The sequence below is a fragment of the Bombus terrestris genome, chromosome 6 (assembly GCF_910591885.1).
Source record: "Bombus terrestris chromosome 6, iyBomTerr1.2, whole genome shotgun sequence".
Lineage (NCBI taxonomy): Eukaryota > Metazoa > Arthropoda > Insecta > Hymenoptera > Apidae > Bombus > Bombus terrestris.
Window position 1 is genome coordinate 21,642,895 of NC_063274.1, and position 23,938 is coordinate 21,666,832.

The window sequence follows — 23,938 nt, forward strand, 5'->3', positions numbered from 1 at the left end:
AGGAAGAAGAATTTTCGAAGTACATAAGCTCAGAACACGATAAGATAACATTCAAATTTTCTAATCCAGAATTATATAAACTTCCTTGGCTGTGTTTGTTACACAGATCATTTATCATTGTATTATGTACCAACAGATACGCCAAAAAGAGACCATTAATAGACAGCAAACAACCTACTTTTACCAGCACCGCAAACAAGCGTAAAACATACAATAATCATACCGGAAACATTAACAACCCGACGTAAACCACTTGAAAGTTACGCACCGAAAACGTTTATGTTCAAGAAAAACTGTTGTACAGTTGCTTCACCGATAGAAAATTAGCATTAAAGAGAACAAAATCGAAGAGCGTAAAATCCAGACAAGATAACCAGAGACAACTAACCTCGTGAAAGCGTTCGTTTCCTTTAGTCCGTTTCTATAGCTGATTCATTACAGCAAAGAGAACATTGAAAAATCTAAGTTGCCCGCAAGGGACAGAATTTCATGGACTAACGGCCGGCCAATGAAATCATTGAAATTTCCTGCCACGTGCAGGCTTACGTCTCTCCAAGCGACACGGACATCGTTCAGCAGGAAATTAGCTCGGTTCCCGGAGAAGATAGATTCGAGACAGAGGAGAGGGCACACGCGAACCCGGGATTCCCGGGAAACTGATCGTTTCCGGTTGGATCGTCGGCCACCATTTCCTTCGATTCCTTCGGCCGTCCTGGCTAATAACACGCCAATCGAAAAGGAATTGCTCTGGTCAGAAACGCAGGCCAGACACTCCCAAGGGCTATGCCGCGCCCTCTGGCGCTTTCTGCGCGAAGCTACACGCGATTCAGATTAATAACGGCCGTTCGAGTCAGGGAAGGCCCCCTGTTAGGGCAACAGGAAGCGGTGCATGGGCGGTGAAACGAGCCGCGTTTTCATAGGCAATTTGCCGTGCAGTTGGCGAATCAGATACGAAGCCCTTGATCACGATCACGTGGTGAAACGCACCTTGATGAGAAATCGAGAGGGTGAGAACGAGCCGCGTGTGTGCATGCACTTCTGGTGTTCAACCTAAATGAGAGGCGAGTCGAATCGATGCGGGAGTTCGATCCCTGTTCAGTTAATTTAGATCTGTTTATGGGATAACTGTTTTATATAAGCGAAGATTCCCGAGCGGGAAAGCGATGGTGTCAGGTGAAAAAGCGTTCGCGAATTATGAGGCAAAATTTTTATCAAGTGCGAGTTATTGTAAGATGAGGTGACTGGAGGTGTGATATCTTCAGATGTGGTTGTGATACCGAGAGGAAAAGGTTTCTTTCTTAGGTTCCTATATGTATTGCAAAAATCTGATGGAGAGAATATATGAGGCTCTGTTCGTTGATTTGAATTAATTGCTATGCATAATGAATACCTATCATGTGGGGTTATGATTTACAAATGATGAATTAAAATGTTTTGATAAATTCAGGCAACAAATCATCTAAAAGAAGATAATGTTTAAGATTGACCGCGTTATCATTATTCTATCTAAATAAATAATTGCCAACTAATAACAATAGAAGAATAATATTTTACAAAATCACTGATGGATGTAAGAGTCACGATGTAGTCTTACTTGGAATCCTGAGACAGTCCTGATTGGGGCTGACCATCCTACATGTCGCAATGTTGCAATTCTGTCTGTCAAATTTATATCAAAATTCACCGCCCACCAGCCATTATGCCCCACTTTCTTCCTCGAACTCTTTTTCTCGGCTCCGTCCATCCGTGTCCATCGTTCCCTTTGTCCAAGTCTGATCTCCCCTCCGCCCACCAATCGCGTAATTCACTGGCCAAGAAAAGAAAGTGGAGCGTAATATCGGCTTAAGTCGACCACTGAGCCGGAGATAGTTTATTATAGGTACGGTGCTGGACCGATGTACGGCGTGCGAGATATATATATGACGCGAGGAGGGCATCGAAGGGAGTTTCTCCACCAACCATAGAATACAGAAGGGAAGAGAGAGAGAGAGACAAAGACAGAGAGAAATCGCAAGATTAGCAGCTGATGAAAAGGTGGAGCTTCACGAGATGACGTTTTAAGTGCCGATGAAATTGTACAGCGATAAGTACAGCCTCCGATACACTACCACTAGCAATGGGGTTACGTAGCGTCCCATTATCCATGCAAGGAGCACACGCACACGCGTATTCTGTCCCCGTCTTTCTTGCCGATGAATCTCTACCTTCTATGCGTGCATACGGTTACTTCGCTCTAGAATATAATGCCACTCTCTGTGTCCGTTCGCTTCGAGCATGAGAACCGATTCGCCATGGGAAGTTGGTATCGCGTATCGATTGGTCAGACGCAAACGCGCTCAACTAGTAAGAGAAGGAGCGCACAGCGACGGGGGTTCCCGTGCGAGCGAGAGAAGAAGAGAGGGCGCTGCTCGCGGCTAGAGGAAATCCCCGGAGGAATGGATCTCCCTGCAGGTTTTATATGGGCCCTTTACGTGGATTTATCGCCGCTCGGTGGACGCCGTTGGCTCCGAGGAAGAAAGATAGCGAGCAAGAAAGAGAGGAGAGTAGGCACAGGGGAAAAATAGAGGAAGACACGCGCGTTGTACTCTACGTGGGATAAGATACTTCACGGGACGTTAACGTAGCGCTGCCGCGGAGTGATCAAGGTGAAAAGGGTTCAGGGCAATTGTCCACTGTTACTCCGTCGTAATAGACGTTCACCGAAAGCTTTTATTCCGTCGAATAGGCTCGCGCGCTCTTTTGTCACCTGTATCGGCCACGCGTAAATCAGCCAAGGCTCTTTCTTCCTTCAGCTCCTCTCTCTTTTAATGGTCTTCCAACCACGACCGCCTGGTGATTGATGCTTCTTTCCCGGTGAAAGCTCGTCGCTTTGTCAACCCGTTCGCGGCAGACGCTCGTGAATTTATTTAATCCGATGATTTAAGGGCTTGCGGATGCGCAGCCTGGGTCAGTAACGTGGTTTAATATTTTATTCTTCGACGTCTTTCGACTGAGGTTCCTTAGTAAATCTTTCTAAGTCGTTTTGTTTCTGTGATATAATTACCTTGATTTATTGCGTTCTTGTATTTATTTCGTAAAAACATGATAGTTACATTTTTCCTGATATTCAGGTTTCGTTTTATGACTAGAAATTGATCCTAATTGAATCCAAATTGGAATTGATCCAAAGCTATATGTGCTTTAAAAATAATTTATAATGAAGGAATTTGTAATGAACCAAAGATATAATTATTAAAACAAGCAATACTTTTAAAATTGTGATGAGCATGGGACGACACATGTTTAATTCCGACATCAAATAAAAGGACAATTCTGGAAGGATGGGACTAGTTGAGAACGTATTGAATTTTGAAGCTACTATAAGAAATAGAAAATATATATAATTTATTGCTTACTCTGTAATCTTCATATAGCGAAAAGTTTCTAATTTGCAATAAAAATAAGACGAGAAAACTTTGCTATTGCATCATAATCTGAGTTAAGGAAATTGCAAAGTTAAGGCAATTTGTAACAAAATCTAAAGACGAATCATAGCTTATAGAGCTTTTCATAGTTGTGATCGCCATTTTTCGGCGCACTTCAAAGCATTTCTATGCGTTTCTTGCAATGTAGCGCCACGAAGTATGTATCCCAGTTGAAACAAGCCTAACTCACGTTCCTTTAGAGGTCGTTCCTTATCCATGAAGCAGCTGTAAAGGCAGTAGGCTGAAACGTTGCTCGATAAAGCATGCAGGAACGCGGCGACGAACCTCTGAAGAAGTGTAAGCGTGAGATAAGTAATCCTCCTATCTTAAATGCGTTTCGCCAGCTATGCTATGCGAAACTTTGTCAACCTACCATGGCGAACACGGAATGATTCGTAAGTTGTAATACGTTTGAAAAGCTTTGGTAGGCTGAACGGTGGAGATATGAACGGTGGATACGAGGTATGGTTTAAATTATCCTGAGAGGAGCAGCAAAGGGGGCATAGAATTGTGCCAGATAACTACTATATATAAATACTATATTGTATATATAAATACTATAAATACTGCAGATAAAAGCGTTATTGCGGTAATATGTCTGTGTAGCCGCAAATGGAAAGGAACGCGTATTTTCCGTACAAATACATGTATTATTCGAACGAAACAAATATCCTGGAATCACTTGACCGAACCTGTATCAAATGGCTTCTTCTGGTTCTAGATAAGTGCACTAAATACATACTGCTAATTTACTTATTTTTTGGAAGATCAATATCTTAAGTATAATTGTTTGAGTTAAGCGTAATTGTTAATAGAAAGTCATTGTCGTGGACAAGATTTAAAAAATTAAATCATATAAACGAGCAAGAATTCCGCGAACTTTTTTCATTATACCAAACTCAAATATATAATTGCTATTTTATGCATTATCTAATTACGAAACAAACAGTAAGATAGTATGTAAAAATATAGTATATTAAAGAACGTAAATAAAATATTAATAAATTAATAAACGTAAATAATATATGCATTACATAAAATAAAATACAGAACAACAATAAATTTTACAATTGGTAACGAATACGTAAAACTTGTATGAATCCAAATAATAGCAAGCAAAATGGTAATAAAATCTAATTATGGAAGGTGTACCATCTTATCAACAACATATACCTGTGACTAAACATCCCCAAGAAAAAGATACAAACAAGAAGAATGATGAATATTAAGGAACCCTCGAGATCTCCAAAATATATTTTCACGGGTGACCCATCAGTAATATGCCAAGCTCAGATCTGAAAAATCTACCAGTCATAAATCTTTGAGCCGCGTGGCATCTTGAATTTCAAAGGTGCACGAAATTTTCAGAGCACGTTCACCGTAAATCATACCCGTATCTCTGCGGCTTAGTTCTTAGCACAGTGAATTCCCAAGATTTTCAAAACGATCCGCCTTTAAACCCCATCGTATATACCCTTCTCGAATTCTCGTCCAAGAGGAGGCAGAGCCAGAGACAAGTGGCCGTCGAGTTCTCGTAAAGTGATCCAAGCACCTGCGCCAGGACGTTGGAAGAGCGGCAAAGCATAGTAGATAAATACGCGAGAGCGGGAGGTGCACAGGACGTGGACTCGCGCCAATAACGACGGCAGATATAAAGGTGCCGCCACCATATGGCCGGTAGAGGCCGACGCGAGCGTTGCATAATCTTTCTCTTCTCTGTTGGTGCGCTGCAACCGCGAGACGATAGCCAGACAGCCGCGTGTCACGCATCTGTCTGTCCTCGCGTTCGCCGCGAACCGCGCCGCACAACGCGATGCGCAGCTAGCACGCTTTATGGAAAATGCGCGCACATACCGCGCATCCATGTACCTGAATACGTCGAATGCCGATCGTGTAGCGGTTAACCCCTTCGGTAACAGAGTTTCGCTTGTGAATGCAGAGGAAAAAATTTTATAAATGAAATACCGTAAAAGCGGTTTAATTCCTTCAGTGATACGGCCGGATCTGGTTTTTGGCAAAATAAAATATGAATATGCACTCGCAATTATCTATTATGCTTTTGCTACGAATCTTTCGACTTCTAGTTTCTCGAATCTAAAAGTCAGATTGCGACTCATCTTTATTCGTAACCATACTGTGAATTTTTATGCATTTGTGTGGGATTTGAAGATATAAAAATGCATAGAATGCATGTAATATAGATATGTAAAATATATCATGTATAGTACGTGTTGTAATAATAGGTGAACAGGTTTTCTGTCTAAATCTCATTTTTTACTTATCTTGATAAAAATGTGCATTTTAATTAACTAAACTCGTTTGGCTCTTAATAGGTTAATCGCATCTAACTAGGAACAATATGGTGAGTGTGTGCTCGAGAAGTAATGACTCGACGTCTCATTGCGGAATTAGGGTAAGGTCATTATCGTTGACCTCCGCGTGTCCTCGATCGTTGAGTCGTCCAAGAACGTCCTCCGCGGTTCCCGATATGGAATCAAGTTGCCCTAGTTGCATTCAACGTTATCCTTCGTGTCAACCTTACAAGGAGAGGCTGCTGTAAGCGCGCGTCCCCGCGTTATTTATATACTGCGATGAATAAGATGGCGAGAAAATGTGCCAGAGCGCCTTGAGAAATCCGCAAATGATCCTCGAAAAATTTTGTTCGCTCGTTAAGAACCAGTTGTCATCTCTGTTATTCTGTTGTACATACAAGGATGATTCATCGTATTTTCGAGGTAATAAAGAAAAAAAGTACTGCAACCTTCGAACGTGAGCTGACTTCAAAATGTGAAATATTGTCGCGTTGGTTGTCTGTACTAATTGCAAGATAAACATTTCATTAGTAGTTAAAAGGTAATGATACGAGATTTACGCTGGTTCTGATGGAGTTCTGTGGAGGTATATTATAAAAAGTAAATTAAATTTGTAAAATCTCATCTGTTTTATTACCAAATCTGTTACTGTCAAGTAAGGGTATTTATTAATACTGGTAACTCCTAATCTGTAACTTGTAAAATTTCGCTACTTGCACCAACTCAAAACTACACAACGATTCCAGGGCACGAAAAGTTCAATTCTAATATTTTCCAGATATTTATTTCAAGCCAGTTATATACTGTGCTTCTCTCAAGCTCAATTAGATCACTCACAATCTAATCAAAAATGTATTTTTCCTTACGGAAGCATTATATCGAGTCTATTCATCTTACACGTCATTTCTGTTTTCAGTTCTCCTAACCAATTACATCTTTGGCTTCAACCTACTTATATACTTAGACCGTCGGTTAGGCTGCATGAATAAACAACTTCTGACGCATATATCAAACTCAAAAAGGAAAAACAGCTTTGAAGGAGGTGCCGGTGATAGTTCGCGCGCCCCTCATTAATCAGTATCAAGTTGTCCGTGTCAGGTTCAAAGACGGGACTCGCCAGATGGCGGTGTATGTCTCGGGAAGAAGAAAAGTCCCTAGGGTCTGTACCAAGGGGAAGGATGATACGCGATTAGGCTCGTTTCTAAATGCAGAAAGTGCAAACGCCTCGCCGTGGGATCAGAAACGCGGCATTCCACGGCTATGCATAAACGGTCGGCATGGTCCGCAGTTGCCCTCTGAGAAGGAGTAGTAAATTATCACCATAATAACCCCATGGAAGCGGATTGGATTTCTCACACAGTCTCTCCTCGCCACTCTGTCGCTCACTTCGTCTCTGTTTCTCGTTCGTTTCTCTTGCCCATTTCCTCCTACGCTTGGCAGTAACAGTGGACCGTCTCTCACTGCAACCGTTTACGCTATTCGCGGTGTTTACACGCGGTGGTGGTTTTATAGGAATGTTAATGGATGACATTCCACCCTCCAGACGAAGAAAAAGGCGAAGTCATCCGGCCTGTCATCTCTCGATGCTTGTCATTTCATGGCGGGTTTCATGACAGTTACTCGATTATGACCTCTTACCTTCTATCCTGGGCGATCGCGTTCCTTTCCTAGGAACAGGCGCTTTGCAGTTATTGTTCAGAGATACTAACGTTTGTAGTGGTTGGATTTTCTTGGAATGACTACATTTTAATGACAAGAAAGATATTAGTGTCTGTTTGAAGACTACTCTTTGTTAGTAGCAATGTGATCATTTTAACATTATTTCATATTCGTCTCTGATAACTTGTACAGTAACGTCTCATAATATAATCTAAAAGGTTTACAATTTTGTCATCAACTTACACACAGTAATTTAATACTTAAATTACAAATCGGAAACAAAAATGGACCAACCTCAATACTCAACAAACCGAGTAGCACTATGTTTACAGTGGATGCATGTTCTAACGAATGGAACATATGAAGATCGAAATTCGTGTACATACTCATAAGAATTCTTCGATTCTCTTCATCATTACAAATCGGAAGCTTGACCGTGAATTAGCACCGCGCGTCAGGCCAGGTGATAAACTACAATTAGAGGACGCAACTACCATTTCCCTCTCTTCTTCTTTTCTCATATTTCCATCTGAACTCGTGCACGATGCATATCGACACAGGCACCGTGTGCGTAAAAACGCGTGCTCGTGGATGCAGAACGGATTTAAGGGTCGTTTCGCGGTCGGGGATCGGCTCGACTATGAAGCAATTATACGCTTCTACGAATCCTGTGCGCGATTGTCAACGGCCTCGTAATTTCTCGTCCAGGTCAAGCCTCCTTCTTCACGCGAAACTCTTTCCCCCTTTTTCTTCGCGACCTTCCTTTTTCCAGAATATTACTCGCCTATCTCTCGTGTGCAAAGTGAATCCAATTTAATTGGCAAAACTTCCCTGAGAATCCCATTTTTCCTGTACTGGGATCGTATGTAGTACTTGTTAAATAAGAAGCACTGCAAGAGGTTTATGAGAAAGGAGAAAAGAAAATGAAATTGTGGTGAAAGATAGATGGGCCTGCGGTTAGATTAATATTCCTTGAATTTGTTTCCATAATTCGATCTAATTTAATGTAATTAAAAATTATGGTAAATTTGTGATTTTTAATTTTTAATTATTAGACGAGCCATAATTATTAGGATATTTACTGATATTTAGTAAAGATTGAATACTTTTTATAGCTCTCATTATCTAGTTATTTCATTTGCTTCATGTGTGTCGTATAATGTAAAGTACTAAACAGATTAATTTTTTTTTTTAGAATTTTCCAATAAATGTAATGACTAAAAGATGTCCTAGTACATACTTAAAGTTTCAAGTACCTAGGTACATTCGTATCACTCTTCCAAATATCTCCTAATATCAACAACCCTTTAACTTTAAAGTATGCTCCATACACTTATGTTATCCAGTAATTATTCCAAAATTTTCAACGAAGGGAAAAGTTGAGTAATCATAGCGTCAACTGTTCCGTGTGTAAGTCGCGAGGGCATTACGGGCACAGGCGTAACGTCTGTTAGCGGCGACGCCTTATCTCATCCCATCTCGTTTCTTCCGTCGTTGTAATTGCGAGGTCTCTCGGGGCCCGCGCCGCAGATGAGTTATATCGTCGGTGTACGGACTTGCACGGTGGGCCCCGCTGATGGGCCCAGTACCGAGGTGAGACTATTCACTGGTCCTGACACCTGACGGCCAACGTCCAGAAAAGGGATCGAGCACTCTTAGAGACCGCATGTAGAAATAGCGATCCCTAACACCGCTATATTTACACGTACGATTTATTTCTGGCGATTGTAATGTCACCTTGGAACTACTTGGCGTGTTAAAGACAGATTTTAGGAGAAATTGTTTAATTCTTGAATAATATGATGGACAAAGAGAGAAACTTATCTGGATATCTGTGGTCTAAGAGTTGTTTGACGAAAAGACGAACTGAGGTCAAAGGTTGTTATAGAACTAGCACCTAAGGTGTATATGAAGAATAACAGAGAAACGAAGATACTAATAAAGATATTTAATAGAGAATAAGTTTCTATGATTATGAACTCATTTTACAACTAACTTCGAGGAATCTTTTCAAAAACGCAACTTTTTATAGCAACATAGAGTTTAAAATATATTATACAATATAGAATAGAAGTATCAGCTCCATAAATTAAGTAGTACAAATTGTTGAAAGTGTTATGTGAAAGTTACTCTTCTTATACAGGACAATGAAAGGAAACCCAAGGAATAAAATTCTAAGAATCATATTGTGTATTGTAACATATATCTATACCTATATTCTAGCAGAATATTGTTAACTTTTTTATAGTTAATACTATATTTCCTTAATGATACCGCATGATAGTTCGTATACAACTTCTATGCCCTACAATAGTAACTTCCTGAACAACTTCAACTTCTCTTCCCAGCAGCATTCCAATCTAACGATCTCGTTCATTTCTCTCATTTCCCACGATATCCGCATAAAAAAGTCTCTCGTTGTCCTTCGTCACAGTCGTGCATAATACCATCGATCTTTATTTTTTTTCCCGCGCAATTTGATTGCGCCATCGATTTCTCATCGAAAAAGGAAGTCTCTATCGGCACGTGAAGATAATTTTCCTTTCAACGAAGAAAGGAACGTGGCGTTCTATGACGATCGCGGCGAACAGTCCTCGCTTGAAAAGCATCGGGACGTCTTTCTGGTCTTTATCACAAACAATACCTCCGCGAGAGGTATATTATAGCCCTTGTTCGCGTTTGACGCGAGGCTGCGTGCGCAGCGTTCGTCGCGCATGCGCATAGGCATAGCGGACGTGCTTCGCGATGATTACTTTCGCAGAAAGTTAAGATAAGCGAGTTAAGAATAAGAAAAAAAGAAACCGAGCCAGATCGATAATCGTTCGATTTCAATGCGACCAGATACGCTTTTATGCGTAGGCCGCTATCGTTTCTTCATACGTATGTAACTATATTGATCATCCGAACACAACGTGAACAAAGACTGCCATGTATATATATATGTATATTGCGCTCAGGGACAAATGTGATGCTCGAGTTGACACGCGCGGTATATTGATCAAGTATCTTAGAAGTTTCAAGTTGTAATAATTTACCGAGTCCACTTGAGACCTTTCGAATCGTTGTCGCCTTCTTCCCACCGCTCAAACATTGTTTAAATATTCCTATACCTCAAGGACCACCGTTTGTCGTTCTACCAGATAACAAGGACGAATAGAGAACGGAGAACGTCGAAGTCACGATGGGTCTGCTTTTTTCTTTCCTTACAAACAAAAATGTAAAGCGAAACTGGTTATCGATGTTAAAGAATTATGTGATTGCGAAAAGCATTATTCGAACAAATCTAGAGATTTATTGATTAAACAAGTTTCAGTAATACTTTCAATTTTCTACTTAATCCAGAAATTTTCTCTTTAAATCAAATATTCATATAAATTTGCAGATCATAGATAAAGTCTTGCACAACATTAAGAAATTAAATTGAATCACTGAATCCTTTTTGGTATTCGTAAATATCGATTAGCAGAGAAAGAGATGACACGAGCTCGTAAAATGTTGAACATACGACGAATGGTAATTACGACTTTCACCAAAAGCCGAAGGTACCAATTAATCCTTCCTAGGAGGAATGTAGATGCGCAAGAACAGGCTACATATCATCTGATTTATAATGCCGCGTAGTAAAAGGCATTCGCCCTAGGAAGCGCGTTCTAATTGGAGGTATGTTTTTCCCGATCGGGGTCGCCGATGTATCGTACCGCGCGTGCGTACATGTGCACCGGAATTTATGCCCGGTTATGTCGTGTGTTTTAAGGGATCGTCGCTCGAGCGTAATAATTTACGAGCGCTAAACCGGAAAAGATGGAATAACACGCGTGTAACGCCGATGTCAGCGTCAGTCGATGTTTTCCTGATTAACTGGGTCTCTGAACTCCTTTTAACCTCCTAAAGCAAACGAAGTCTTAGTTAACTGAATTATTATTAATTTCATCTATTTAATATTTGATGTGATTAAATCTAACCATACAACGTTATATTATATGAAGCAAAAATTATAACCAGAGGGGAGAATCAGAATGAACTCCTATTACATGACATTATATGTTTACATGTTATATGTTTGTAATAAGAAGAAAAATACCCATGCTCAAATGAAAATAACAGTCTTAACTAGGAGTAACACGAAAAGAATTTTCGGTAGTCTGCAACAACACTAATTCTTTTTTTCTTTATCTCCGAGGGACCGATCTAGTCGAGTCGATCCAGTTACCATTTCCAATCGAGATGGAATTCGATCCTTGGTTATAAATAGGACCAAGAGTGAAGGTAGTACACAGCCGGTCGGTACCTACCAACAGGCTGGATAGCAGTACGCACTTCGCCAATCTGCAGGATAGCCGATACAACTCGCACGCAGCGGTTTAACAACCGGGTCAGTGTTTTTCGCTCTAGTTGTGTTGATATGTATAATCTTAGTAATTATATACCACCACTGTGAAGATTTACCTGACGTTGGGCAAGGAGAGGCTCTGTGAATTCTCACAGGTGAGATAGAGGAGAGACGAGGGGCGAAGGTATATCCACATTTTATTCCGTGCACCAATCACAGCTGATTGGTACCGACTGTTATTTGTCGGGGCTCGAAGAAAAAAATCCATTCGATAGTCTACTCCTACGTGTTCGTGTGGACCGACCAAACGGATATATTGTTAAGGGCGAAAATTACAGACAGCCAGCCGTCGGAACTCTACCGAAATAATTATTCGGCCAATCGGGATCGATTATTGTACTCGTTAACCGGTCGGCTAGTATCATTACCGGAATTATCTTCCATCCTGACTGTATTACTAAATCGAAATCATTAATGATTTCGTTGTAACTAATTTCCAACAATCGTACCGCCAGCCTTCTTAAGATACTTATGAATAACGTATTTCTTTCCTTCAAACAGAAATGTCATAATCGTTTGGAATAATACAAAATGACGGAATTATATCCGGTTGTTCGTGATGCAAAATTTGTTAAAGCTTTTATTCATCAAAAAATAACTTCGATTGCTAAACTATGAAAACTATGATATGAATATCAATCATTTTAAAATGGCAATTCACGAAGGCTTCTAACATTTAGTCGAGAAGTAAAGTAGACCTATTCTTCTATTATGTTTTATTTTATCCTTGTAACTTTGTTTTAATGGTCAAAATGTATCGAATTTGTTGAACCATCTATTGATGATGCGATTAATATTATTTTAAGAAAGTTATAAACAATTGAGAGCTTTTATTAAAAATTCAACCATTTTGAAACAGCCTGATATTATGGACTCATCATATTGTGTAGACCACACATTCGAATGGAAATTCAATGTGTTGGTAAACTCATTAAACCAATCAAAGAAAAAGGAGAAACTATGGAAATCGATTGTTAAGTGATGTTATTAACTGATGCTACATGAACAGTTCTCGGCAATTATTATCCACCCTTTACAATGTTGCAGTATGTCTAGTGACACGCGAAACGTACGAAACGGTCAATTTTAGCCCATCGCGAACCTGCGAATCATCACTAGTCTGCGTTTATTCGTATAATTTAGTGTACTAGTAAAACGCGCGGGAAATACTCGCGCGACAGAACCAGTTCGTCCGCATCGAGCCTTAAGGTTACGAGGAGTGATCGATTGGCGCGCATTCTGACATCGTAAAGGGAAGATGCACATGCACACGCGAACGCCTCTCGAATTGAGAAAGGGGATCTCCCAGAGAGAATGCAGAATAGCATTATGTAACTTGCGTACGATCGTTAAGTCTGATTTTATATGACGGATGCTACGAGTGAAAGTTGGACGAATTGAAGAAGAGAGTTGGGCGACGTAAAAAGAAAAGCGATTTAACGTCACGTGAAAGTGGTACCTATGTAATTATTAAGAAATCTGATATGGAAAGGATAAGAAGAAAGATGTACACTTAAAAATTAAGAAAATATATTACAATAATAACAAGTAAAATCTATACGTTTGTTCGTACTTATTTTACTTCTATAAGTAAATTATATATATTCGAATTCAGGGAAGTCTAACCTCTGCAAATCAAAGTTTCCTTTTATAAGTTAAAGTTTAAGCACCACTGCCTATGCAATTTGAAACGATAGATATATATTTATTTTACAATGAAAGATCGTATTCTAAATAAAAATCTACCGTAAATTAATAATTAAACTTTAACAGTTAAAGTCTTTCGTAGAACCTCTACAACTCGAAAAGTATTAACTGTACGAATTCCCTTTAAGCCAAATTGTTGAACCTCCCTTATTCGAAAAACTTGATAAGATGAAACCTCGAAAAATCAAAGAATTTAGCTATTCCTGGAAATTCAAGTTACCGAGATTCGATTATAGTTTTAATTTTCCCAAGCATCTCAACATCGTGGAGGGCATCCTCGGCCATATTTAGCTTGGAGGCGCGTCTAAGGTATGCGTACCTCGAGCCTGGTATAATAAAGAAAATCCACGATGCAATAGCCGGAGCACAAAAGGACGAGAGAATAAATCAAAACGGCGTCGGTAATGCGCGGCTCGTCGACGCAAGAAAGGCTTTAAGGTATCAGAGTTTTATGCGGCATGAGAAATCGCTGATTTTCCCACGCGCGCAGTGGTACGCGCGCGCACAAGCGCTACCGGGACCGCAACGGAGGCGCAATCGCGTTTGCAAATGCGCCTTGAGGCCGTGTGCTCGCTCGTGCACTCGGGTGCCCGACGTTCGCGCTCGTTCCTTCTATCGGAAATATAATTGGCGCTTTGCAAATCCATTAACCGACCCCATGTGGCAGGTGGCGTTGCCGTATTACCGCCGCTGGGCCTGCTCGCTAGTAATTCATAGTTTCATGCTTTCCACTGCTTAAAGACTTAATGGAAGTTGCGCACGCATACGTTCCAAGTTGTGCGCGCATCGCCATCGTTATCTGTTACGCGTCTGTAGAAAAACAACCGTGCTCCCGTCCGTGAAAGATATAGAAAGTGTTATAACGTTTGCATGCTGACCAGGCCTCGCAACTCGTCGAGATAATCTATTCCCGGCCGTGCACGAGGCTTGTTTTCAGGGACACGTGCCTGCTAAACGCCGCTATAACCTCTCTAGGAGTTTCAGTCGAATGGAAGAAGGAACAAGCGATGATTTATGAAGTTTGCTCGACGCTTTGGAAACAGAGTGGAAAAAGGTGCTATATAAATAGACGACTTCGAGGGATTCAAATATTATTTACCTGTTAGAATAACGTTGGAAATGTGAGATAATTATAAGCACACGGTGATGTGCGTAATTTGAGTACCATGAAGATACTTATGTCAAGGTACATTTACCGTAAAGAGTAGTTACAATAATAGAGTAAGGTAGGATTGTTTGAGTCAGCTAAGCCTCAACGTCTTAAAATTCAGTCTCTCCTCCCAAATATAAATAATTTAAAAATTGTTTATAGCTAAATTTAGATAATTACCAGGCAAATTGCTTACTTAACTCAAACATCCTACAGACATCAATGACCCTAGCTTATCTTACTCTAAGAATATTTTTGGAGAGATTTCATAATCTTGTATCTATTAACAGTGATGTGTTAATGCGTTAAGCACATTTACTGGGAATTTTAATTCTAATGTCTAGTTATCAAAAACCCATTGTTTAAACAATTATATGCAACATTTGTCATATTAATGACAATAATTGTCCAATAGCTACATTTGATAACACTGAATAAAGCGTTATCGTGTAGTCATTTAAATTATGAATAGCTGAATATTCTATGCAGTAACGTTGCCGCTAGTGTTGAGATACGAAACAGATAACGTTAAAACTATAATAATGTTTACGTGGATTCATAGACCTGGCGCGGAGCCCGCGCAAGACGGCAAATAGCAAGGCACAAAGATCCGTTCGTCCGCAATGCGATATAAGACCATGGGTTGGGTTAGATAGAGGATGCATTTGAAGCTACCATTAAGCCCGTGATTGATAATGCCCGCAGACCCGTTCTGCGCCATCGCGTCCGTTCGATCAAGGTCTCCCTGAGTATACCGATCGCGTAAAAAACGAAAAGCGCGTGGCGGCTGTGGCGCGCAACAACGCAAAATCACTGCAAAAAGCGAAAGAAGTGACATCGAGTGCACTGTCACCGACATTCCTCTTACAGCTCTATATCTGCCTTCTCTCCGGCAAGAAACGATGATTAACAACGAAATTTCACGATACATGCATAGTTTTAAGTTGGAAAAAATTAGCAACTGAATGTAATTGAATATTCATTGAAATTCATGGAACGTTGGTATTAAATAGAGAAAAATTCATGAATGGGAATTTCGTTATTCTTACAATTAAGTATGAAAGAAGCGTAAAATAGTTTACTTTGCTAAGTACATACTTAGAGATAAAGAGTAGAATGTATGGCGTGTCAACGCATAAAAGAGATAAAAATAGCATCGTTGAAGCAGTATTCTTTTCATCGATGACGACGATGACGATGCAGCTGTTAACTAGCAAAATGCCATTATTTACCCAACCTTGACGATGAAAAGAGGGTAGGCAACTATAGCTCGGACTAAAATCTAGAAAACACGAGCGACAAAAAATGACTTGTGGTGAAACGACAGTGACGGAGCATGTGCTCTATGAGAATCATCTTTCGTCGGCGAAGATCAGAGCGTCCAACCTTGCTTGGGAAAAACGCTAAACGAGGTATTTGCACGATGAGTCGACGAATCTTATACACGATGCACCCTTTGTTTTGCTTCGAAAAATCTATGAACGTGACGAGCCGTGTCAGGTATTTATCCTATTTTGCGAAATGGATGTGCATTTCATTAATTTTTTAACCTACTCTATTATACTGATATTACAGAGGAAAAAATCGGCTAAAGTGTTCACATACTTATGAACGGTAGCGTATGTCTGTCTTACTAACATTACCAGCCTTAGTAACATTATAAATATTCCCTATTTTGTGATAGAAAGGTGATTCCTTAAAATTTAATACTTCACGCACAATTATCCACATCAAGAAGATTATAGAGCTAAAGGGATAGACACTGGTTGAAGAAGTTCGTTGCATGGATTTCTCCGTAACGGGGAAACGTAGCTTCCCCGAGAATAAGCCATCAGAAATTGCGCGAAAAGCATTATGACCGGTGCCAAGTTTCGTGTGGCACGCGAGAGATTACTTTCTAGAGCTCTCCGGCATACCTTCCAGTTGGAAGGTTTCCTCTAGCTCTAGGAAACGTCCGGATATGATAATAAGCGATGCTCGCGCCAACGTTCTACGTTGAGCACGATTCGAACCCTCGGGGCTACGTACTGGGTTCGCATCAACAGCTCTCGGAGAACCAATCCTCTTCCCTGAAGTCGCTGTCACGACCACCTGGAACGTCTCTGTTCCGTGGATGGTCTTTTAAATCCCTAGCATCTTTCCAACAGTCACGCCTCCTCAGTTTGTTTCGCGTGCTTTCCAACAACATTCACAGTGTTCCCATGTTCTCCATAAAACAGCTATTTCTCACAAAGAAACTTCGACTCTGGTGGAATATCAATGACAAATTCATACGAACATGGTAAAATTGAATTTTAATGGTGACCAGTGATTGCCATATCTGGAGATTTCCTTTTGTAAAAGTTATAATTGTTATAGCGTCCTCCTTAGTTGAACTACTCATCTACTGTATTCTCATCTTTTAAGAAATGTTAAAATATTGTAGTTTCCCTTGCTTCATATTTTAGTTATATATATAGGGTATAACTGTTTGCTAGAAATTTGAAATTTTCTTAGATCTGTGATAAATGCTGTAAGATTATTCCAAAATAAGATATACTCGTCTTCTCCGGTTAATAGGTTAAATAGAAGTTATTAGCATTATTCTAAACTACGTTGAAATAGAACTAGAGAACTCCAGTTTCTCCTAAAAAGACATACGTTTTTTCGCATCGAGCAATATTTCTAAGTGTAAATAGCAGACTTACAATACGCTTGTAACGATACACGTGATACACGCGAGAGCCCAAGAGATCCGCTTGTCCACATAATTAAGTAAAAACTACGACGCGAAGGTAGGTCGCAAACGCGTCTTCACGTAGTAAACTCTTCAATTGCGCAAATATCTCGGAGCCTCGATGGAAGAAATTAGCATAATGCCGGGAAGCATTAGGCTCGTGAGCGCAAATTGTGCGGCGGGCATCGGCTCAAAGAAATACACAAGGGAATAAGGAGGAAGAGACAGGCTTATGTAGAGGGTGGAACAAGGAGCAAGGAGAAGAAACTAAAGAAAAACAAGAAAAAAAATAACAAGAAAAATCAGGAGCACGTCGTTCATTTTTATATGCATGAAAAGTCATCAGTAGTTGGCTGGTTGAAACATGAATAGGATCTGTCCACCGGAGAATGACTTGAGCAAACTGTCGCTAATCGTTACTGCCTGTGTGCGAAACGCGTCGTTTTTGCCTCTGATTCGCGTCTTGTTACCACGTTCAGGTAATTTACCACAGAAGCTCATATCAGGCGCCTTCGTGGGTTCCATGGAAGAAATCCAAGGAGTTGTACTATCCATGTAATCGTATTTATGGCAATACGTGATTACATTTCTTTTAACCGGAGGCAAGAAAGATAAAGGATATGCCTCCGTCATTTTTTCTTTTTTGTAGCGTTGGGATGCGCTATCTTATTAGCACTGTAAAGAAGGCGTGTAACCAGCGAAACAAAAAAGGATCGATAAAAGTGATCTTCGTCTTGTTCTTTTTAAACTGGAATGCATATATCATTTGTACATCCTGTTTAAATAACAAAGGGAAAGGAATATTTGCTCGTAATCGGTAAAAATTACCTTCGCCTTCTTCTTTTTAAACCGGAATGCGTATATCATTTGTACATCCTGTTTCAATAACAAAGGGAAAGGAAAATTTACTCGTAATCGGTAAAAATTATCTTCAATTTCTTTTTTATAAATTGTAATACATACACGTACCATTTTTGCAACCTGTTTAAATGACAAAGGGGAAAGGAAAATTTGCTCCTTTTCTCTGCTACCATATTGGTACTATTCCACCATAGAACATAGCGAGAATAATTCCACTCATCTTAATAATGATACTTGATCGACGATATGACGTTAGAATCGAAAGAGAGTTCTCTAGCTCACCGTGAAAACCGAGAGCTCGTTACGCGATGACGACACATCGGAGATCCATCGAAAGTCCATCCCGTCTGAACGTGAAAGTGTTGCAAGAAAAGCAGGTTATTACAGGTAGTTACAGGTGGTTACAGGTAGTTGAAGTACCGCCAGCTCTCCTTCGCACTTCCTAAAGGCCGTTCCCCGGCCTACGAGCACGATCTCGACCGCACACTCGTGTGCTCCTTCCTTTCCCGTGACGCAATATATCGTGTCTTTCAAAGCAATTCCTGTGGTTCGAGACACCAATATGGACACGCGCGTATACACACAGAGAAAGAGAAAGAAAGAGAGGAGGAGACAGGTATACGTTTTCGTGCGGTGTAACTGACCTGTCTCGAAGAAACATAAGTTGCGCCGCGCGGCGACCGCAGACCTGTCCATTTCGTTCTTTTTCCCTTTCTTTTCTCGTTTCGTTGCCCTTTGCAATCGGAATGCCAAGCCGGCCAGCTGCAACGAAAGTAAATGCGCCGGGGAAGACATTGAATTAGCGCGATATATCGTGCACGGTTTATCTCCTCCCGTGGCTTTCCTGACCGCCGGACAAATTCTTTGATAGACTGTGCGCCAGCCGTCTACGCCACTAAAATTACCACATTCGCCGGCTTTACGACTGCGCGTAATTAAAAACTTACATTTTTATGACTTCCCAACGTCTATCTACGGTCTTTCTTCGTAGATCATTTGATTGATGATATACCTTTCGGGAAATGACGTTATATCTAGTGACTTTTACAGTGTAGAATTACATATAGGGATATTAGTTGTTTTATAAGTTCAGCCAAGTCACTTAGCATTTATGGTAGAACATGTTTTAATTAAAGAGATACCCTGTGTTAAGAGAAACATGAAAGTTTTGTTACGTTGTAATATAATGTATTACGAATCAACTACTTGTTAAGAATTATTATAACATGCCTTTAATCTTCTTCTTTCTAATCGTCTTTTTCCTCTTTTCTTTTTTCGCGTGGTGTTCGTGGTATGTGTTCACTTCCCATTTCAAGGTTTACGTTCTTACAAAACCTACTTATCAATACGAGCAAATTATTCGCAAAAATCCACAAACTAATTAACCTCTAAACCATTACTAAACAATATTGCGCAATCAGAATATAAGTTAGATTCTGCCTCCCTTAATTCCGCCATCCATATACAGCGCATTCATCAATTATCTTTCCGAAAAGCCGGCAACTTCCGGAAGTTCGTGCAAACTCCGAGCAATATTCAACCTCCAACCTTTCTAGCGGTTCATTACCTCCTCGATATTCTTGGAATTAATCACGCCGCGGCCTCGTTAATCATACGCCGATGATAACGCCGGGAAGAAAAGTGTTCCGAAGGAAACGAGCGGCGTAACCTGTCCCCTTCTCGCCCAGAAACACTTTCTCCCACAACGAAAAGAAGCGAGACGTAAATCCTGCCGGTATCCTCGACTGTCGATCTCTCGCGCGTGCAAAACGAACAAACGTAACACCATCCCTCAGCGTGCGAAATAATCACAAACAGTTAACAGACTGGAATACTATCTCTGTAATTTTCGTGACTCAGTCTCGCCCTGAATATTTTATAATTATGATACGCAATTTATATTCTTATGAATACATGGTTTCTAAAACAATGGTTTCTATGTCAGTATCACGTCATTTTTACGCATTTCGAATTTCACGAGGAAAGACACACAAACCGTTTACATTTTTCTTCTAATATTTGTACTGAATTTTATCTATTTAACGAGACGAATATATATAGAAATTTATTTTCTTCGAAGCTTTCTAGTTTTGAAGTTTTCTATATGGTATACCTGTCTTTACGAATACGCGTCAATTTGACGCAATCGTAAAGTAAGCATGCCGCAGTAATAGATATGAACGCGATAAAAGACTTAGTTCCTGGAAAAAGTAAACGTAAACAATGCAGCGACGATACTTCGAACCCGATGTCTCACATTTCAAATGGGTGAGACCGCGTCACTATTTTATGTCCTACGTATTTACGTTGGAAAATCCTTATGCAGAAAAGGGATAAGCATTAGAAGAAAAAACAAAACTCGTTGTATGAACTGCAGTCGTAGTATGAAGACGTTTTTGAAGTTTCAGTTATTATTAGTCCGTGCACTCAAAAAGAAAATACTAGTGCATTTTGAGTATCAGTAATATTATTGTGAATTTATTATTGTGAAGTTCAACTTCTCACTGTTTTGACAAATAGCCCTTGTCATTTATGCGTTCGAATATGTCCAGAAGAGGAGATAACATATTTCAAAAAATAGTCGATTTAAGTGCTCTAGCACAAGCTACGAAGAGCATGAAAATAAGTGATTTCAAAACAAGGATGAATTTGAGATTCTCGAATCAGATGAAAACGAAAAACAGAGGAATCGTCGGATAGCGAAGAGGAAGATTTCCGGAATTTTTGTCATAGCAGGAAAAGGATGCATCTTCCATGCGAGTCTGAGTCCAAGAATCATACAAACGTTCCCAGATCATCCCAAAATTTGAATGCAGTTCGTGATACAGAAATTGCGGTCGATGGAACAACTTGGAAGAAATTGAAAATAGACGGTTCTAGTGGTAGACGACCTATCCACCCAATATTTATTAATTAATTAAATAGTAGGTGGATAGGTCGTCTCTTACCAGATCAGCCTATTTCCAATTATTCGCTAGTCCTACTGATTGCACAAAAACGAATGTGGTGACAGGTAGTGTAAGCAGTGTCTTCCATTTGATAACCAACAGAAACATGTTGGACCATATAAAATCTTTTACCTCATTAGAGGTATGTCGTGTTTTAAGAAATGATTGGACAATTTCAATTACTGACTTACTTGCTTTTATTGCAATTTTGTATGCTCGGGGAGCATATGAAACAAAATCACTAAAAGCTTGTTATTTATGGTCCAAGAAATTTGGACCTGCTTTCTTCTCGATCATAATGCTTAAAGATCAATTTATGCAAATTCTTCGATTCATACGACTCAATAATAGAACAGAAGGATTCGAACGTTTACGTACAGACAAAATTGACTATACAATACGCGGAATAAATGTAACGTTATACAATGCTGAATGTTATAAATTTTATATAAATATATACCTCGTAATTTCATTCATAAGTTTTATGTATGTTATTTTTAAGTCCTCTTACTTTGAATATCTTACATTTATTTATCACAAATGCATAATCCGCAGTCACATTATAGTCAATGATATCTCCTCGTAACACCATGTATGACTATTTTCTAAAACTATGAATGGTTATCATTACGAAATCATTATAGCAGATGGTTTAAAACTTTTACATAGTACGTAGTACATATTATACATAGGTCGACCTACTCTACTCTCAATATAATTTCACTTGAATATTAAAAATATTTCACTTATTGATCCCGAATCAACCAAACTACTATTCCATTATTATGACTGGACTACGTATATTGATACAAATCCGCATTTCTCTGAATATAATTAAAAATATGGAACTCACTCTGGACGCATTTGCACCCGCGAATGCCACATCAAAAAAAAAGCTCGCAGTGCCAAATCTAGCCAAATCGATGACAAATAGGCTTTGCAAGAACATAGACTTTGAAATGGAAAGTGACTTTACCTAATCGTAAAACAATAATTTTCAAAACGCAAGACCAGTTACCCTTCGACATTTACAAACACAATGCTCAAAATCTGTGAAATAAACGCGAGATGGCTAAAAATCGGTCCGATATTCCTGTAGTCGGTAAATCTGAATCTCATTGAACGATCGTTACTGAACGATCGCGCGGGACGGAGAGGGATAATTATGGAAGCATGAATATTTATGGAAACTCGTGCACCGTGTAATCTTTATGAGACACAACGGCCGCAGGACGTCGTCGGTGATGGCTCGGCACGGTTTACTTTGTCGGCATGCACTCGCCGAACTCAATTACCCGGGCTTGAAGGGATAGGAACGTAGGAGGCGAGGCATGGGGGGCGGGGGTAAGGAGGAGGAGAGATGTCCAGGTGAAACTACGCGGTCGAAGAAGCGATCGATCGTACGGTTAAGTGGCTACCACGGGGCCCTGCGTTATCTACCCGCTGACAAAAGGACGCGCGATCTACACACAGTTGGGGAAATACGATCTACCTGCTGGTTGAACGGAGGCGCGTGGCTTTTTACGATAATTAACGTGAACCGAGGTTGCCAAGGATCGCGCACGAGATGCCGCCGTTCGTACTGCTGGAACGTGGCTGTTGAATGAAAATTGAGATATCAGTGTGCACCAGTGTTAATGTGCACGTGGCTTTTTCTTTCGTCAAAGTGAAGTGGAATGCGGATTTTTTTTTCTTTTTTTTTTTTTAGGCAGATAAATGGGTATTTGTGATCGGATTACTAGGATTGGTGGTACGAAGGTGAATAAGAGGTTGAATATGCATGAGATTAATCGGTTGTACATTGTACGTTTTGATTTGCTATTGACGATTCTTTGTGTATCGAATAAATTTTGAGACGTGCCATCGAAATTTAGGTATGTGCAAAGGAGGGATAAAATGAAAAAAATATAATTTTGCTATACTATGTTTTCTTTTCTATCTCATACATTTGTCATTTGCACGGAATAAATGTGACTTTCTGAACAATAACTTTCAAATTTGCAAAATGTATAGTTTAGCCACAGAATTATCGAGATCAATTCCAATATTTGTCTACTACAAAGATATACTCGATGAATCAACCGAAAGAAGAACAAAAAGGAAAGTATACACTCTGTCTGAGTGGAGCTTCGTCGGCTGACGAAGCTTTTAAGATAAAACAACACGCGACAGAAAGCAAATATTTATTCTATAGTCTTTAACCCGCGTTTCCAAATATTTTTGAGGGTCGCAAACATTAATACATTTGCTTCTTCCTAAACATACAAAGTCAAAACTTTACGATATTTTATCTTCTTTAACCTGTTGACTGAGTTGTCCTTTAATGTTTCGTCCATAAAAGCTTCGATAATTATGAAATTAGAAGTTAATAACAAAGACCAATCAATTTCAATTAAGTCAACTTTAGATTTCCCAAATATATATATGTCGGGTTTTCGTTAGAAATTTTGGGCGCGTAATAATTAATAAGTTTAACGAAAGCTACTGACTATGTTCTTGGGTTCAATAACGAATCCACGGTCAACGGGAAAACTCTTTGTACAATAGAATATATTTTGTAGCACGCAGACACGTTTACTCAGACGCTGGGTTACTTTCAGACTGACTGCCTAGACGATATCAGTAAACTCTCCAAGGTGATTGGAAAAATAAAAGACAGATACGGTCACATTTGTCAATTACATATTGATCGGGAATATCAACAAAATTCCAAGCGCCGTTACTAGACAGT

At 39.8% G+C, this 23,938-nt stretch overlaps 1 protein-coding gene and 2 long non-coding RNA genes across 6 annotated transcripts in view; 2 read left to right on the forward strand and 1 right to left on the reverse strand.

Moving 5' to 3' along the window:
• Positions 1–23,938, reverse strand: part of LOC110120238 — a 176,324-nt gene that overhangs the window by 137,144 nt on the left and 15,242 nt on the right. The gene's annotated exons all lie outside the window — the stretch shown is intronic.
• Positions 1–23,938, forward strand: part of LOC100646399 — a 161,090-nt gene that overhangs the window by 113,999 nt on the left and 23,153 nt on the right. The window lies entirely within an intron of this gene.
• Positions 13,830–19,461, forward strand: LOC125385274. The gene is made up of 2 exons (XR_007224349.1): positions 13,830–14,718; positions 15,245–19,461. It is a non-coding gene; the product is annotated as an uncharacterized LOC125385274 (long non-coding RNA).